At 40.5% G+C, this 20,307-nt stretch overlaps 1 non-coding gene across 1 annotated transcript; it reads left to right on the top strand.

Annotated features, from left to right (window-relative positions):
* The first annotated feature begins 2,859 nt into the window (after positions 1–2,859).
* On the top strand, positions 2,860–2,931 carry Trnad-guc (transfer RNA aspartic acid (anticodon GUC)). The gene has a single exon. It is a non-coding gene; the product is annotated as a tRNA-Asp (tRNA).
* The last annotated feature ends 17,376 nt before the right edge of the window (positions 2,932–20,307 follow it).

The following is a 20,307-nucleotide window of genomic DNA, read 5'->3' as shown; positions in this document are numbered from 1 at the left end:
GCCAAACCCTATGAAGCAAGTCTTGGTGGTAACTGCTTGTGTAGTTTGTCTTTAACGTAACCCTGTTCACAGAAATCTCTTGGGGTGAAATAAGGTGATCTTGGTGGCCAGGATATTGTTACATAACCTCCAATCCAAGGCGGCACGTTCCCAACGAGATACGTGACAACTTCACGATGATAATGTGGCGGCACGCCATCTCGCTGAAAAGTAAATTATGTGCCCATATCCTGTTGTAATTTACCCATTAGATAATGTTCGGGCTTGTCCAAGTAGGATATGACAGTTGATTCAGCAGAAAACAAAGGTATCGCATTAGGTGACAGGTTTGTGCCCGCCCCATTGCGATATGTGGTCCTGAATTGTGTCTGGACTGTAGTAAGGGATTTGGATTCATGAAACCACGCACGCTCTGCGCCGTTGTCCGACTCCATAATGATCTGCACATTCCACCTAGCGAGAACGTCAGGAACTAACAGAGTTACGCAGCAATAAAACTTGAAGATATGCTGCATTCAGTGTTGCATCAAACATTTCTGTAACTTATTAACCATTCCCACAATTAAAGTTTACTTTTGTACAACTACATGGTGGCGCACGAAATGTGTTACCAATTGTTTCTTTCACAATTTACGACGCACATTAGATATCCCGCTGGGATCGCTACAGCAGTACCAGCAGAGCTTGGAAAAACAAATGAGTTATGAAATGACGTGTAATTCACGATACTGCCGCTAGGGGACTAGTAAGCAGCAATGGCTGACAATGGAAGACTGACGACACAGCAACGATCGGTAAATGTGTTACTTTTTCATGAAACGAAAAGCGTTGTTGTGACTCAGAGGCGTTTTCGACAACAGTTTAACACAAGATGGGTCACTTGCATGAAGACCATCCACAGGTTGTACGATAAATGTGTACAAGAAGGAACAGTATTGGAAGCGAAGCGACCTCGGCCTAAGCCCGTTTGTTCTCCGGAGAATATTGAAGCGGTACGAGTTGCTGTACAGAGAAGTCCCAGGAAATCGTGTAGAAAGGCAGCAGTGCAACAGGGAATATCCAGACGCTCCGTTCAACGTATTCTTAAAAGTGACCTCCATATGTACCCATACAAGATGACCTGTGCACAGAAAGTCACTGAAGAAAACAAGCAGCAAAGACTACTGTTTGCTCAGTGGGCGGTGGATAGGGAAGATACTCTCAGCAACGTTTGGTTTTCAGACGAGGCGCATTTTCATTTAGACGGTGTGGTTAACAAACAAAATGTACCCTTTTGGGCCACTGAAAACCCACAATTGCTTCACGAACGACAACATTATGCTCCGAGGATTACAGCGTGGGCAGCAATTTCCAGTCACGGACTTACTGGACCCTTTTTCTTTGAAGAAACTGTGAACAGCGAGCGTTATTTGAGCATGCTTTGCAATAGCTTCGTTCCACAGCTTCTTGATATTGCCTTGTCCTTCAACATGCAGTGGTTCATGCAAGATGGAGCAAGGCCACATACTGCAAACGCTGTGTTGGAGTTTTTACACGAGCATTTCGACATGCGGATCATTTCACTCAGGTTTCCAGGTCTCTTCAATGACGGACAAAATTGGCCCCCCAATAGTCCAGACCTCAAGCCATGTGACTTTTTTTGGGGGGGCTACCTAAAGGAAAAATTTTTGCCGAAGCGTCCAAGTGATGTAACGGAGCTCAGAAGACTTATTCTTCAAGCTTGCACTGAAATTACGGAAGACATGTGCCGTAGGGTAACCACTAACTTCAGTGTTCGTTTGAAGGATGTTAGGAAACGAAATGGTGGACATATTGAGCATGTGCTGAGTTAGAACAAATCTCCATAGACGGCTCTTCATTGTAGTATTTGTTCCTTTCAGATTGTATTGACAATAAAGGTTATATTCAAAAACGAAATGGTAACACATTTCGTGCGCCACCCTGTAGATGTACAGCGGAGATGCTGTGCTGCAGACAGGCACAACAAAAAGAAAGTAAGCTTTCGTTCAACAAGGCGTTCATCGGATCTAGACAACATACTGATTTCCGATGAAGGTCTTGTTGGCCTAAATCTTAGTTTCTGAGTCTTTTTGTAGTGCCTATCTGCGACTCAGCATCCACGCTATAAGGTGATTAACAACTATCCTTTTCATAATATAGCCAGCCCTGATCTTCTATTGTTCAGTTTATAAACACCGTGTACCGTACATCAAAACCACACCTGCTCGACAATGCTATTATTAAAAATATCCGGGAAATATTACAGTTTATTGTATCACGGGTATATTAGCAGTCACTACTTATTGTTTGCGGAGTACTTGTATAGCGACTGTTAACAATCAGATCACTGTTCCTTTCGATATAAATAGCAGTCACGATAATTGCTAACCGAAAATGTTCGCTTTTAGAGTGATGTATATGTAACAAATACTCTGTTGTAGTTATAATTATCGCTTTGTCCGTTATCTCATGCGCTGCACGGTCGTCGGAGATTTACTGCGCCAAATATAATACAGTACAATCGTAGTAGCGCTGCGCCAGCCATTACGTCGTCTCCGCTTCCTGTACAATCCTGAGCCTCTTAGAATTTTTGTGACACACGAGGCATTCTAGGTGAGAATAGATCAATTAGCAGGAAGCCTGAACAGCCTTTTGAGATCAGGATAGCGTACACAGTACCGTCTTAGACGCTTGGCGAGTTGCATCATAACGATAGCTGTCGTTTTTGCAGCCGCCACAAATGTTTGGCTGTTTGTTAAGTGACAGTTAATTATGATGTTCTATTTGAGAGACGACGTACTCGCAAAAATGCAGACGAGGTACGGCTTCGACTACTACATATCATAAAAACACTACAAGTCCTCGGTAGTATAGTGGTTAGTATCCCCGCCTGTCACGCGGGAGACCCGGGTTCGATTCCCGGCTGGGGAGAGTATTTCAAAAATCTCTGTTACATTGCTACATAAACATACTACTGGAAATACAGTACAGAACTATGCCTCCGATTGTAACAGCAGAGTACCTGCTACATCCAGATTTTAAAATAAAGCAGCAGTAGAATGCATCAAACCGGTCTCAACTATTGTTACTGTATTTACTGCCACACCGCAAAATTAACAAAATTGACATCGATTGTATCGAACTGTGTACCTAAAACTGAATACAAGCAAATAACACGAAATTACTGTGGAATGAACTTTTGACATGAAGACAAACAACAAAAGGAATGTAAAAGGAAAATTTACTATTTGGAAAAATTGAAGCAGACGAAAGTCATAAATTTTATACCTCACTGTTATCTTTGTACATCGTTACAAGATATAAAGTTTTATGATATTGTTTAAAAAAAGTTTCAAAACGGAGGTGGGGTAGGAGTAATACGTTCTCATCTGGCTTCGGGTGATAGCGCAGTGTGACGGCCCTTCGCTAGTGTTACAGGCGAACAGAACCCCAGGACGTGTAAATTGTGCCCAGCGAAAACTGAGCCTGCGCGAAAAGCTATAAAACTAGCATCCAGGATTCCTGGAAATTATCGACTCACTGAGTCACGGCCTACCTCCACCCCAAGGATGGAAACCCTCAATATGCCTCCAGTAATGTGTCGCTTAGTGATGGGAACAACCGAATTCAGTCGTTTGCTGGAAAGCAATAGACTCTGTAGATTGTAGCTCTACGTATCGGTTGAATTATTGATTCATCCATTTGAGTGAAACCGGTCCATGGGAGCTACAGAATGGAAACAATCTAATCAGTCAGTTGTAGTTTTGCTATCGGCTGAATAATTACTCATTTACTTCTTTCATGTGAAACCAGTACTTAGGGAGGAACCGAATGAAAACAACCGACACACACAATCTGGTGGTGCTTTGCGCACTGAGTTAGTCTTTCTTGTTCTTCAAGTGAATGAAACCAGTCTTTAGTTTTTCTGTCAGATGAAGCATGTGTTCAACTGATCAGTGGTTTGGCTGACTGAGCTGTCCAGTCATCCTTTTGAGCGAAACCAGTCTGTAGTACTTTCATTATGTGAAGTAAATACAAACTGGGTGGGGTGGGGGGTACAAACATGTACCCCTAACCCCACCCCCACGTGTACATGAAATGGGTGTGCCAAAGTTAAAATAAGCAATATACACATTGCTGTAATTATGTACCGAATGACTGATCCTTCTCTTAATCATTTAAAACTTATATGTAGATTGCTGTGCATTGGATTGTTCCACCAGGTACAGGTACAACATGTAACTAATAAAGCTTCGGTGGGATTGAGTATAGTTAACGAAGCAGAAGAGAAATCTGTAGACGATCCAGCAAGTGAAGCTGGAAAGAAATTAAGAGAAACAGTTAATCGTAGACGAAAGGTTAATACTAAACCACGTACAACTACAACTACTACCACAAGCTCCACAACAACAACTAGTACAGCAGTAGCATGAACTTATCAAAAAGATTTAAAACCATTAAGAAGTACAATGAGAGATGGAGATGTTGAGGAATTTCTACAGGAGACGGACGATGATGAGCAGTTACTGGATATGTTAATTTGAAATCAGACAATGATTGAATTGTAAAATATATGTTTTTATTTTTTAATAAAAAGTATGTACAAAATATTGTATTATTTTCAATTAAATCAAGATCAATAAACATATCATACAGTATCATTGGATGTAATTCTTTTACAAGTCTCCTTTCCCATTTTTTCCAATAATGTTTTACAATTCTTTCTTCCCAAACAGGACCGTGAAACATTTCATGATTAGCACATAAAAGTACAAGAGTTTTAGTTAACACAAAATCAGATTTGTACTTTACTTGAATGTTAGTGTTATTGCCAGAAAATACACATTTCAATGTTTCATAACTTCCAACATCAAAATTAGGATCATCCATTACAATTAATCCACGTGATGCACATTCTCGTAGTCCAAAGTTAACAAATTTATTATTCTTATCACAGCATCCTGCATTAATCAAAGCACTAGAACACACTCGTGCAAAAGTTGATTTAAAACTATTAGGAGGACCTATTAAAGATATGCAATTTTTTTTACCATTTGTGCGGTTAAGTACATTGAATATATTATTTACAAATTCAGCTGCACCCACTCTTTGTATCCTTGTTTAGTAGCACAAAGTACTCTAGGTTTCTTTACAAATGATAATTGTCTTACTCCTTATGTATCTTTCTCGTGCAATGGAACTGGTAATTCACTGAGTAAACAACACACGTTAAATCTCTCTTCGTTAGCATCACGACACCTAACCCAATCTGGATTTGCTTGCAAATATTCAGGATATAAAGATGTGCCCAATGCAGTTAGTAAAAATTCATTGTCTGAAGAGTCAGTTAATATTTCAATATCACTGTCCGAAGATGACGAAGAACTGTCATCACTCATACCTTCTGTGTCGAGCGAGATGAGAGGCAGTGAAAACAGCTCGAAGACATGAAGATTGAAGTTTATAGTGACCTCCTGTGACCCAGCAGACCAGACAGCGGCTGTAAAAGTGCCCACCCATTATGAGTCCCATTAAATATTCAACTCAGGGGAAAAAACCTCTGATAACTTGCTACAGCAGCAGCAACCTCAATCACGTCCGAATGCAATTGCGGTTGCTGCTGCTGCTGCTGCTGTAGCAAGCTATCAGAAGGTTTCCGCTGGATGTTAATATACCAGGTGATCAAAAAATCAATATAAATTTGAAAACTTAATAAACCACGGAATAATGTAGATAGAGAGGTAAAAATTGACACATATGCTTGGAATGAGATGGGGTTTTATTAGAACCAAAAAAACACCCCATATTGCTAGACGCGTGAAAGATCTCTTGCGCGCGTCGTTTGGTGATGATCGTGTGCTCAGCCACCACTTTCGTCATGCTTGGCCTCCCAGGTCCCCAGACCTGAGTCCGTGCGATTATTGGCTTTGGGGTTACCTGAAGTCGCAAGTGTATCGTGATCGACCGACATCTCTAGGGATGCTGAAACACAACATCCGACGCCAATGCCTCACCATAACTCCGGACATGCTTTACAGTGCTGTTCACAACATTATTCCTGGACTACAGCTATTGTTGAGGAATGATGGTGGACATATTGAGCATTTCCTATAATGAACATCATCTTTGCTTTGTCTTACTTTGTTATGCTAATTATTGCTACTCTAATCAGATGAAGCGCCATCCGTCGGACATTTTTTGTACATTTGTATTTTTTTGGTTCTAATAAAACCCCATGTCATTCCAAGCATATATGCCAATTTGTAACTCTCTATCTACATTATTCTGTGATTTATTCAGTTTTCAAATTTATACTGACTTTTTGGTCACCTGGTATATTCTGAGGGTTGATTTTTATGCAGTTTAGTTGGTTTGTTGTTGCATTAGCGTCGATGTAGAAGGAATTAGGTCTTTCATTAGTTTTTATTCTTTTTTATGGTTTAATAGTGCTTTTGTTGCATTGGGTTCACGTGCAAGCGAAATTGACTTATGACATTGTAAAAACAATGAAGAATGGCATGGCGGTCATGGCGTCACCCTAATGGACATCAACATATTGCTCTGCTTGAGCAAACATAGTTCCTTTACGGGGTACGAGCTGAAGAAGAAATACGTGCCAGAATTTTGCGACCTTTTTTTAATCTAGCAACCTACATCCGACTCGATCAACGTCAACGTCCTGTCGCTATCAGAGCCAGGGTTGCAGCCGGTGCGAAGAGGTGGCGCGAGCCAGTCGCCGCTAGTGCAGGTTCCGGCAGCACTGCGCATGTGCTGATCTCTGCCACACCTCGTTACACCAGCTGCTGCGTTCGCGCCACCTCCTCGCGCCTGCTGTAACCCTGGCCCTGCTAGCAGCACGAGCAGGCTACGGCGGCGGCGTTACGCACCCGCCCCGACAAATACTGTTTTCTTTTTTTTTTTTTTTTTAGGAGTACGAGCGGAAGAAAAGATACGTGCCAGAATTTTGCGACTTTATTTTGTTTCACTGAGAAGGATATAATTAAAAACCAATTAAAAAATTAAAAACCATTTTTTTAATCTAGCAACCTGCATCCCACTCGATCAACGTCGTCAGCGTCATGGCGCTATCAGAGCCAGGGTTACAGCCGGTGCGAAGAGGTGGCGCGGGCCAGTCGCCGCTAGTACAGGTTCCGGCAGCACTGCGCGTGTGCTGATCTCCGTCACACTTGCCACCGACTGCTGCATTCGCGCCGGCCAGCACGCCACCTCCTCGCGCCGGCTGTACCCCTGGCCTAGCTAGCAGCACGAGCAGGCTACGGCGGCGGCGTTACGCACGCCCCGACAAATACTGACTGTGTTTTTTTTTGTTTCTTTTTTTGCCCCCAAGGAAAAGATGGAAAAAAGTGGTGTGTGTAAGTGAAATTATTCAGACCCCATAGACTGAGTGGAAGTATTCATTTAACTGACGTAACCGAGACGTACTAGGGTCTGTCTCACATTAAGTGAAACAACTGAATCAGACATGGAGAGTGACTACTAGTTTTTCCATTCGGCTGTACGGAAAAACAATCGGCTGGTCAGTCGGATGTTGACAAGAGTCGGTTGTTTCCTCACTAGTGGTCGTGCCACCCCGTCCACTCTGCGTCCACGTCGCTATGCGACGCAAACGTCTGCCGGGGGAGAAGGGCAACAATTAACGTCATCTTTACCTTGCGCTGAAAATGTCGCTCTGAGAATTGTACGACTGGCGTGGAATTTTAGTCCTCTATGTTCGACATAGCGTTTTTAAACATTCTCTTCCAGCCTTGCCTCTCTCACCCGACCTCGGAGTATGCTTTGATGTCGATATTAAGGTGTGGCTACCGATTTCGCTACAACTTTCCTCTTAGCCATTTGGCAACACAACAGGAACAACGTGTTCATGTTGTTTTCTTTCATACATGAAGTAAATTGTGGCAGGTTTTTGATCGTTTTATCTCTATTCATTTTTTGTTGCAGCGTTTACCGGTAATCGAAAAAAAATGTATATTTAATCCTTTCATGATCAAAATTTATTTAGCATATATTTGGAAAACGAAAAGTCAAAGCGTCTCTTCCTCTGGGATAAATACTCGTTATACAGTTTCACTGCCAAAACAATTTTAAGCTGACCGATTTTGAAAATAGGTGAAGTGGGACACACGTGTCCTGTGAACTTTATTAGATCCACGTTTTGATGTGGACCTACGATTTTCAGAGTTACATTTATAATTTTAGAATGATTTTATCAGGATGACAATTATGGGAAAAAGTGTAAAAAATCCGTACCAAAACACATTTATTCTCCTGACAATGGATAACGTAACATTTTAAGATGGAACTGAAATTCCACACACCTATGTTTCTCACATTTTAAGCAGTTTTCTGGGGCATATATATCCCACTACATCCAAATTATATACAAACCAGCTGTGTAGTAATATTTCAAAACAATGTCTATGTTGTATAAGAGAACAGAAATAGTTACTTCAGACAATTTATGGAATGATGATGGTGATATGATCTGGTTTTCGTGAAACAGACACACTAAAAGTACACGCCAATCCATTTGACCACTAATGGTGTTCCATATTTCCACGCCATGGCCCGTAGTCTTTTTCTCCAAGTTCTGAAAGCATCTCTCTACATGCTAGCGCTAGATGCTGCAGATGTCGTGATGCTCAAAACTGCATATGGGGCATATATATTCCATCGGCCATGCAAAGTTTAACCTGCAACATGAATACAATTTTTGTTAAATTTGTGTAATGTTAGTAACAAAAAGTGTTTTTATTGCGTAATATGTACCGGAGAATTTTTTGTTGCACTGAAACAAAAGGATGATAAAGATCACATGAAAACAGATAAACATAGGAGTGGTACCAATGCTACTGCTTCACCAAAAAGACAAATTTGGGAATTATGGTGCTGTGCAGTGTGGCTTCATTTTCATATCACACTGCCAGACACGAATTCAGTTTCAAAACATCAGACTACATGTAAACAAGTTAAAAAGTTATACGACCCAGAATGTTCACCTGTTGAACTAAAACCAAGACAGTTATTGTTAACGATATTTCGCAAAAAAAAAAAGGTTCACATGGCTCTGAGCACTATGGGACTTAACATCTGAGGTCATCAGTCCCCTAGAACTTAGAACTACTTAAACCTAACTAACCTAAGGACATCACAAACATCCATGCACCTTCCAGACTGTAGCGCCTAGAACCGCTCGGCCACCCCGGCCGTCGTTATTTCGTCATTTATGTCTGATAATGTGTTGCATTCTTATGGAAACATGAACTGAGTAACATTGAAACCTTCCCGTCTCCTCTATATCTCTCTTTTGTTACGCAACCTTCCCTTCTACAATAGCCTATGAAACCTTCCCTTAGGATTTCTATCTCTTGCTTAATAATAACAAATGAAATCTTCCCTTTGAAATTTATCTTCTTTCTCAATCTTCGCATTCAAATTTAAATGCTGCTTATTAAAAGTTAATTTCGGGTTATTTCGATGAAACATAGAATGTGTCGTCGTCGTGGCCCTCAGTCGTTACCTGCAATAACCCAAAACTGTTCCTCACCTTTTTTACTGTTACTGCATCGCCATCTGACTGCTGCATCGAACTGAGACATGAATATACTTACTCTGTTTCACTATACTGATTTGCTGCTGGTGGACTGTCATAATAAGTGGCTGTATTTATTACCAAAGCTGACGTTATTCTTTAATAGCAAAGCTGACGTTATTCTTTAATAGTAAAGCTGACGTTATTCTTTCATTAATGTGACTGAAGTTAGGTAATTCATAGTTTTCTTGACAACAATAAAATTTTGCCAAGTTTTACATTGATGGTTTTTGAGATGGATTATAATCAGTAATGCTATATTGCTGGCAAAAATTAATTATATTCTGAATGAAATGATTTTACAAACGATCAAATGGGACTTACTTTTTACAATAATCTTACAACTAGCAATGCGCAGACATACCTTCAGTAGTCTTTCTGCCATACATTCCCAGAGTGACGGACAGAATCGGCCGTATATTGCGCAAACACGGCGTAAAGACGATTTTCAAACCGACAAGGAAGATCAAAGAGTGTCTTAGATCGGCGAAGGAGAAAAGAGACCCACTTGCAATGTCGGGAATATACCGTATACCTTGCACATGCGGAAAAGTTTATGTCGGAATGACTGGACGATCCATTAACACCAGGATCAAAGAGCATAAGCGACATTGCAGATTGGGGCAGGTGGAGAAATCGGCCGTGGCAGAGCACGCACTGAATGAGACCGACCACGTAATAAAATTCGCCGACACGGAAGTGCTGGCCGTAGAGAAGCACTATCACACGACCCTGTTCAGAGAAGCTGTAGAAATCCAAAAACACGCGAACAGTTTCAACAAGAAAGAGGAAAGCCTTAAGGTAAACGGATCCTGGCTTCCCGTACTGCAGCGAACGACCGTCGCAGGTAGCAAGAGCAGAACCGCACCGGAAATGACCGCGGAGAAGCCCTCGGACGTTGGCGCTCCAGGTACATATAGCCTGCGGCCGCGAGCTCGCCTCCAGTTCACCACCGGCAATGGAGGGTGAAGCTTTGACAATGCCAGCCACTCGTGCTGGCGAAACGTCAGAAAAATCATTAGATGAACGTCGGCCGAAGAACCCGAGACAGAAGCCAATAGGCAGTTTGTCAACAAGTGGCCACGAAAGCCTTAACAATTTTGAAAAAGCTGATTGTTATACTCTGTCTATATGTATCCCTGTAAGAAGGTTTTTCTGTTTTAAGAATTTCTTTATGTTTGACTTATGATGGTTTCCTCTCGATTTTTTTTTTTTTTTTTTTTTTTTTTTTGTTCTGAGTGTCTCAATGTGTTCTACATTAGCGTGCGGAATATTTCGAATTCTGTACGGTCCTGCATATAGAAGTTCAAATTTTTTGCATCGGTTCTTCCCTTTATGTGACAGATAATAGGTACGGGCTAGTACCTTATCGCCAATCTCGTACCTGCGTGATCTACTTGCCTGCTTCTGCTGTCTCTTCCGACGATCTGCAGCTCGTTTAATGTTCGCTAGTGCAATGTTTATTATCTCACAATGACGAAGTCTACGCTTCTTTGGAAAAGTGATCATTTCAGTAAGTTTATTCGGTGGGTATTTATTCGTCAGTATTACAGTTGGTGGGAGCATCGTTGATTCATTAGGTATTGCATTTACTATTTGCTGAAACTGTGAAATGTATTCATCCCATGTTGTATGCTTTCTGTGGCAATAAATTTTACATAGTTTCCCGATTTCTTTCATTATTCTTTCTGATGGCTTAGAAGAACTGTGATATCTTGATATGTATATTAGTGTTATGTTCTTACTTTCTAACATTTGTTTCCATATGTCTGACCTGAATTGCGGTCCGTTATCTGAAATAACCTTCTGTACATGTCCTACTACTGATAGAAAATCTCTCACAAATGCTCATGATACTGATCTAGCGGTTGCTTTCCTTAGTGGGGAAAATGTTACAAATTTGGATGTCAGTTCTGTGGCTACTAGAATATAACTATAACCTTTACTTGTTCTGGGGATTTGACCGAAAAGATCTAATGCTGCTTGGGATACAGTGGTGGAATATGTGATACTGTTGATGATTTAGCTTTCTCACATACCTTGCAGGATGCTATAACTTTGCGAATGTGTTTTTCCATATTGTTGAAGTGAGAATTTTGTCGACGAATTAGAAAGCATTTCCTAACTCCGTAATGTGCATGGCTTAGGTGCGTATACCATATCAATTTGTTTCTGATCCCTTCTGGAATGCATAAAAGCCAATTGTTGCCATCTGGGTATGAGCGAATAAACAGAATATTTTGATGTATAGTGTAATTATGTCTGATTTTTGCGTTGTTCTGGTCTCGCCAAAGCGTCAAATCTCCTTTAGTGTTTCATCTTTCTGCTGTTCTCTCTCTGTGTCCTATAATGCTGATATAAAGTTTTCGAAAGCTACCTGTTTGATATACATAATACTATGGTTGCTGTGGCAGAAGGTATTTTCTTTCTCTAGTCGTTTATGGTGTATAGACCTCGATAGTGCGTCGGCAATAATATTCTGCGTGCCTGGAATGTGTACAATAGTAAAGTCGAACTCTTGTAGATATAGTTTCCAACGGCTTAATCTATCATGCACAAGTTTTGCTGATAATAAAAACTGTATTTCTCGGTGATCGGTATATCCTGTGGTGTGTCTTCCATATAGATAATGACGGAATCTCTTAAATGCCCGTACTACGCACAGCGTCTCTAATTCTGTTACAGAATAATTGCGCTCTGCTGGAGAAAGTATCCTGCTTGCAAACGCAGTATGTTTAACGATTGTCTTACCTTCCTCCTCTACTTCATGGAAAATATGTACTTGAATCACCTGTTGCAATGGAAAAGTTTTGTGTTGGGTCAGGATGTGATAACATACAGGGTGTTTCAAAAATGACCGTTATATTTGAAACGGCAATAAAAACTAAACGAGCAGCGATAGAAATACACCGTTTGTTGCAATATGCTTGGGACAACAGTACATTTTCAGGCAGACAAACTTTCGAAATTACAGTAGTTACAATTTTCAACAACAGATGGCGCTGCAAGTGATGTGAAAGATATAGAAGACAACGCAGTCTGTGGGTGCGCCATTCTGTACGTCGTCTTTCTGCTGTAAGCGTGTGCTGTTCACAACGTGCAAGTGTGCTGTAGACAACATGGTTTATTCCTTAGAACAGAGGATTTTTCTGGTGTTGGAATTCCACCGCCTAGAACACAGTGTTGTTGCAACAAGACGAAGTTTTCAACAGAGGTTTAATGTAACCAAAGGACCGAAAAGCGATACAATAAAGGATCTGTTTGAAAAATTTCAACGGACTGGGAATGTGACGGATGAACGTGCTGGAAAGGTAGGGCGACCGCGTACGGCAACCACAGAGGGCAACGCGCAGCTAGTGCAGCATGTGATCCGACAGCGGCCTCGGGTTTCCGTTCGCCGTGTTGCAGCTGCGGTCCAAATGACGCCAACGTCCACGTATCGTCTCATGCGCCAGAGTTTACACCTCTATCCATACAAAATTTAAACGCGCCAACCCCTCAGCGCCGCTACCATTGCTGCACGATTGACATTCGCTAACGATATAGTGCACAGGATTGATGACGGCGATATGCATGTGGGCAGCATTTGGTTTACTGACGAAGCTTATTTTTACCTGGACGGCTTCGTCAATAAACAGAACTGGCGCATATGGGGAACCGAAAAGCCCCATGTTGCAGTCCCATCGTCCCTGCATCCTCAAAAAGTACTGGTCTGGGCCGCCATTTCTTCCAAAGGAATCATTGGCCCATTTTTCAGATCCGAAACGATTACTGCATCACGCTATCTGGACATTCTTCGTGAATTTGTGGCGGTACAAACTGCCTTAGACGACACTGCGAACACCTCGTGGTTTATGCAAGATGGTGCCCGGCCACATCGCACGGCCGACGTCTTTAATTTCCTGAATGAATATTTCGATGATCGTGTGATTGCTTTGGGCTATCCGAAACATACAGGAGGCGGCGTGGATTGGCCTCCCTATTCGCCAGACATGAACCCCTTTGACTTCTTTCTGTGAGGACACTTGAAAGACCAGGTGTACCGCCAGAATCCAGAAACAATTGAACAGCTGAAGCAGTACATCTCATCTGCATGTGAAGCCATTCCGCCAGACACGTTGTCAAAGGTTTCGGGTAATTTCATTCAGAGACTACGCCATATTATTGCTACGCGTGGTGGATATGTGGAAAATATCGTACTATAGAGCTTCAACGTCTTCATTCCATGATCAAATTGTGTTTTTACTTGTGAGCTGGTGTAGCAAGGGTGTGTCTGATGCTTCATAATGAATGAATTTTCTAAAATAATTAATAAGGCCTAAAAATCTCCGAAGTTCCTTCTTATTTGTTGTCACGTCCATATCTTTCAGTGCTTGCAATTTGTCGGAGTCTGGTGCAATACCTGTTTGTGAAATGATATGACCTAGAAATTTTATTGAGGCTTTCCCAAATTCAGATTTACGGAGGTTTATAGTTACACCGTTCTGCTCGAATGTATTCAGTAATTGTTGAAGAGTGTGGTTGTGCTGTTCCCAGTTTTCTGCTGCGATTAGAATGTCATGTACATATGTAGTAATTTTGTTTTTAAGATCCTGTGGGAGAATTGTATTCATGCCTCGTATAAAGGCCGCAGACGAAATCGTTAGTCCAAACGGAAGTTTACAAAATTGGTAACATTCATCATAGCAAAGGAATGCCGTATACTTTCGGCAATTTGGATGCTACTGGACTTGCCAAAATCCTGATTTGAGATCGAGGGTGGTATATATAGAGGTGCCATGAAACTTTTGCAGTAACTCTTCTAACGTCTGTGGTCGGTCAGTTTCTGTGATGATTATTTTATTAACATGATGTGAATCCAAAACTAAACGGAGTGATCCAACCTTCTTTTCAACGATGTGTAATGGGTTTATATGTTGGCTTGCTGCTGGTTCAATTATACCCTGATCAATCATTGCTGGTAACTCTTTCTTAACTGCTTCTGTTTGTATATGCGGGATTGGATAGTGTTTTGCTTTGAAGTCTCGTGTGGTTTCCCCTGAAATTCGTATATAAATCCTGTCATCGTTCCTGGAACATTGTTAAAAACTGTTCTATGTTGCACAAGAATATTTTCTAATTCTGTGCGTTCTGTATCGTCTTTTGCTATACTGTCTCCAACCTTGCGTGTAATTGTCTCTAATACATTATACTCCTGTTCCTCTGCCATGTCGTTATTATGTGTATAGCGTGAGATAACAATCGTTATCTTTAGAATCTGCAATAATCTCGATCCTGTGCATATTTTGTTCTTCTGAGGATACTGTGTTTTGAAATCTCACTGTCACTTCACTGTCTTCCTTCTGTAATGTTAGGTATAACGATTTAAAATCAATCTTTGTGTCGTACTGTACGACAAAATTCATTCCTAATATTATATCAGTTGTTAAATGTGGAACTATCCAAGAATTGCTGTGGAAAGTTTGCCCCGCAAAAACAAACGTTAATTGTGGCTGTCTTTTGACTTCAATGCTTTTTCCTGGAAATGCTCCCTTAACTTTAGTTTTGTTTAACGGGAATACTGGGTAATGATTATTGCTGTTGCATCTGTTAAATGTGTCTTCGTTAATTACGCACACTGGTGAGTCTGAATCAATTATTGCTAAAATATTTTGTGACTTAAAATTTATCTGGATTATTGGGTGGCATACAGTTTTCTGCATGATCGGTTTTTCGTGTAACAATGTGTCTCGCACGTCGTCGAATGTAATGGCATTCTCTATCGTTATCTTTTCTCTGTCCTTACCCATAGTGTCGTCATTTAGAGATTCATCACATGCTATCTCTAGTCATACATGTTCTGAGATTTCATTTTCTGTCGGGGAGTGTTGTGTGTTTTCTATGAGCTGTCATGTGAAAGTTTGACCGGTTCGGCATTTCCTGTCGTATATGTGTCGTGTTATTTGGATGGCTTTGTTGCTGTCTTGAATTGTAATGTACATTGTTGTTATACTGCTATTCATTAAATCCCTGTGTGTCTATTCTCTATTAAAATTTTCATTTTTGCTGCGAAAGCGTTTATTACGATTGTTATTGCCAAATCGTGTTTGCTCAAAATTAGCATTGTTTGTCTGGTTTGCGTTATGTCGTGAAAAGTTTTTATTAACAAACGCATAATCTACCTGGTGTACCTCTAGCAATTGCAGGATGTCTCTAAATGCGTACACGCTGTCCTTTTGCTGGCCTGTTAATAATGACACTTTTAATGCTCTGGGGAGTTTTGAAATACACAGCTGTATTAACGCGGATTGACGGTATGCTCATTGAGGTATTGGTTTTGTTCAATCATACACTCGAAAAATTGTGTGATTGTTGGGAAAGTAGAATTCTCGAAATTTGGCAGACTAATTATCCGATCTTTAATGCTACTCTGTGTGGTATCTGACCAATATGCTGCTAGAAATACTTCCTGGAATGCTTCTACTGAAAAACACTGTCTAGCAATTGGTCGCATTCTTCTCGCTGGCTCCCCTTCAAGAAAACTAATAATAAATTCTAGCTTATGTTGAACTGGCCATGGCGGTTCGGGTGCCGCATTGGATTGTTGGATCCAGTCCAGTGGATGTATTTGCGTCCTGTCGTTTTTAAATGTTTTAAACTTTCTCACTTTAAGGAAATGCTTGTGGTCGAAAACGTCATGTCTTTGTGTGTAATTATTTTCGTAACGTTGTACATATGAATTTATGTGTCTTTCTGCCTGATTAAGATCTCTTACTCTCTGTAGTCTACCGACATTATATGTATTGTGCATCTGAGGCATGTCATAGTGGTGTGTGTTCTGTTGAAATTGATTGTTTGCAGTTGTTTCTTCTGTGTCAGCTATCCATTGCTGTAAAGAATTGATTTTCGGATGTAATAAATTGTTACATGATTCTAGGTCTGCGATTGTTTGTTGCACATTTGTAATTTGCGTATCCTTACTATCAGAAATCTGTTGAACTGAGACTGGTGTAGTGTCATCTGATTTACTGTCATTGTTAGTATCTAACAGGTCTATTCTTGTAGTGAGTTCGTTGATCTTATCTGTCAGTTCGTTTCGTAATTTACGATTACTTTTGGTTACTTTCTTAAAATATGCTAACAAATTTTCTGGGTCTTGATTGATTTCTATGTGTTCTATTTTGTCAGTTAGTGTCTGGACTTCTTCTCTTAATTTATCCCTAATATTCTGGATTTCAGTGTCTGTAGAAATTTTCGCCTCAGTTGTGTGTGATTGGATTTCCGTGAGCCTCTCTTGTATTTGTATATTTGTCTCTTTAACCGTTTCGATTTCTTCCGAAATCGAGTGTATGTGATTGTCCACGTAAGTTTCTCCCTGAGCAAACACTTTCTTTTTATCGTCCTGTCACTGTTTAGTAATTGTTTGTAATAATTCTTTTTGTTCTTTATCCTGCGATCGGACCAGTTTGCGGTGACGTATCAAACAGTTGAACGGAATGGACATTGTCTTGAAAGGAGGATATAAGATGAACATCAACAAAAGCAAAACGAGGATAACGGAATGTAGTCGAATTAAGTTGGGTGATGCTGAGGGAATTAGATTAGTAAGTGAGACACTTACAGTAGTAAAGGAGTTTTGCTATTTGGGGAGCAAAATAACTGATGATGGTCGTAGTAGAGAAGATATAAAATGTAGACTGGCAATGGGAAGGAAAGCGTTTTTGAAGAAGAGAAATTTGTTAACACCGAGTATAGATTTAAGTGTCAGAAAGTCGTTTCCGAAAGTATTTGTGTGGAGTGTAGCCATGTATGGAAGTGAAACATGGACGACAAATAGTTTGGACAAGAAGAGAATAGAAGCTTTCGAAATATGGTGCTACAGAAGAATGCTGAAGATTAGATGGGTAGACCACATAACTAATGAAGAGGTATTGAACAGAATTGGGGAGAAGAGGAGTTTGTGGCACAACTTGACGAGAAAAAGGGACCGGTTAGTAGGACATGTTCTGAGGCATCAAGGGATCACCAATTCAGCACTGGAGTGCAGCGTGGAGGGTAAAAATCGTAGGGGGAGACCAAGAGATGAATACGCTAAGCAGATTCAGAAGGATGTAGGTTGCAATAGGTACTGGGAGATGAAGAAACTTGAACAGGATAGGGTAGCATGGAGAGCTGCATCAAACCAGTCTCAGGACTGAAGACCACAACAACAACAACATCAAACAGTTTTCTGTGTGATTTTTAAGACGTTGATCAATTTGAGCGTTTTGTTTAGAAAAGATCTCTGTCATTGTTTCTCGTGTGCTAACCGTGAATGCTTCTTGTTTTTCTGTTATTTCTTGAATCTTGGCGTGCAATTTTCGGTTTGATTGTGAACATTTTTCAGCGATTATTTGAATTTCTACGTTGATTTCGTGTTTTACATTTTGGTACATTTCGTCTAATTTCTGGTCTGTGTCTGTGCGTTCTGCCTTGATTTCGCTTTTTAGGTCTGCTGATTCTTGTGCCCTTCTATTAAGGTTTTGATTCATGTCTTGAATCATTTATAGCAAAAATGGCATTATTGGATCCGTTTCGGATTGACTTCTGTGTGTATTTGTATTCGTTGTTAAAGATTGTACATCTGTGTTCGTTTGAAGATCCTCAGATGATTGTAATCGTGTCACCTCTTCCGCTGTTTCGGAATTTTCGTCAATAAAGCTGTGTTTCCTGCTACGCAGATTGAGTAACTGTGTACCGTTTGAATCTGTTTCGGCAAGTAATGGAGTCACACTGTTTGACTGCGTTATAGTGGTTTCGTTACTGAAACTTATGTCTGCTACGCGTAATTTGTGGCTGTGTAATGTCTGTTGTATTTAAAAACAAATAATTTGCACTAATGTCTTATTATCAGTAGCATTTCTGAAGTTGATTGTCCGTTAAAAGATTCCATATTATTACTACTCTGGAACATCTGTTCACCTAACGTTTCACTATCGGGGTTTTCACATGTATTATTTCTGTAATTCCTGAAAAGAATTTCTCGTCAGTATTTTCTACACTTTTATCGCTTTCAGAACGAGTAATTATTCTGCGGGACATTGTCTATAATTAACACACGCAACAAAATATATCACTCCTCAAATTAGATTCAACACTGAACAAACACTTTTCAACGCAGATTCAGTACAGCAAACAGAATTGCCGATGGGGTGTGAGTTAAAGGTTTACAGTTTAGTATAGGCGTTGCGCCACTTAACACTACCTTATTCATACAATAGTCAGAGTCAGTATATTCACTAAGGAGTCTTACTGATTGGATGTCGCCAAGTGAAACCTTCCCGTCTCCTCTATATCTCTTTTGTTACGCAACCTTCCCTTCTACAATAACCTATGAAACCTTCCCTTAGGATTTCTATCTCTTGCTTAATAATAACAAATGAAATCTTCCCTTTGAAATTTATTCTCTTTCTCAATCTTCGCATACAAATTTAAATGCTGCTTAGTAAAAGTCATTTTTCGATTATTTCGACGAAACATAGAATGTGTGGTCGTCGTGGCCCTCAGTCGTTGCCTGCAACAATCCAAAACTGTTCCTTACCTTTTTTACTGTTACTGCATCGCCATCTGACTGCTACATCGAACTGCGACATGAATATACTTACTCTGTTTTACTATACTCTATTAGCTGCAGGTGGGCCGTCATAATAAGTGGCTGTATTTATTACCAAAGCTGACGTTATTCTTTAATCTGACGTTATTCTTTAATTAATTTGACTGAAGTTAGGTAATTCATAGTTTCTTGACAACAATAAAATTTTGCGAAGTTTTACATTGATGGTTTTTGAGATGGATTATAATCAGTAATGCAATACTGCTGGAAAAAATTAATTATATTCTGAATGAAATGATTTTACAAACGTTCAAATGGGACTTACTTTTTACAATAATCTTACAACTAGCAATGTGCAAACATACCTTCCGCAGTCTTGAGTTTCTCAAAAAAAATAATAATTCAATAATATTAGTTCCTCTTATGATAATAGTTAGCTGACGTCTCTGTACGTCCGTTTATAATCTCTTGTAAGTCATAGCTGGTGGCTGGCAGGCACACCGCTCCTCTCAACCTCTCGCTTCAGACCTGCTACCGACTCGCTTCACATCTCGCTTACTACTAGTGATGGGGAGCTCGTGAATGAGTCGTTCAAATGAACGCTTCACTCCTGTGAAGTGTGAACTAACCACTCAATTTCAATGAACTGGTACTTCAAACTCTTCACAGATGGCACACTCCACACTTTTTTCTAGTTCACTCACTCTCTTCCCCTCTTCCTCACCCACGTCACTCATTCTCCCTTCACTTCAGTCCTCCCTGTGCTGCCTGTCGACGAATCGCGCGGTGTTTGTGGGGAACGATAGGTTTAGGAGTGGCGGGGGATGTGAGGGGCAAGGAGAAGACAGCGTCAGCTGCTACCTGCAGTGCTGACATCATTACCCGTGACTATTTGTGCAGTTAAACTTCGCGTCTACGGGTAGCCTACCGTTGGCAGCGCTTGAAGACAAATGAATATTAAAGATGGAAACGAAGAGGCTATCTGTGTGATCACGCACAGCCAACATGAAAATAAAAGGTTTGTTAATAACACTGAAAGAGGGATTTTACCTGAAATCGTACCAATGACTACACGTGACAGTTTACGTTTTGAATCTAGTGGGTTATTATTGTCAACAAAATAAAA

This window comes from Schistocerca cancellata, chromosome 10 (assembly GCF_023864275.1).
Source record: "Schistocerca cancellata isolate TAMUIC-IGC-003103 chromosome 10, iqSchCanc2.1, whole genome shotgun sequence".
Lineage (NCBI taxonomy): Eukaryota > Metazoa > Arthropoda > Insecta > Orthoptera > Acrididae > Schistocerca > Schistocerca cancellata.
This window is presented reverse-complemented; position numbering and strand designations above follow the sequence as displayed.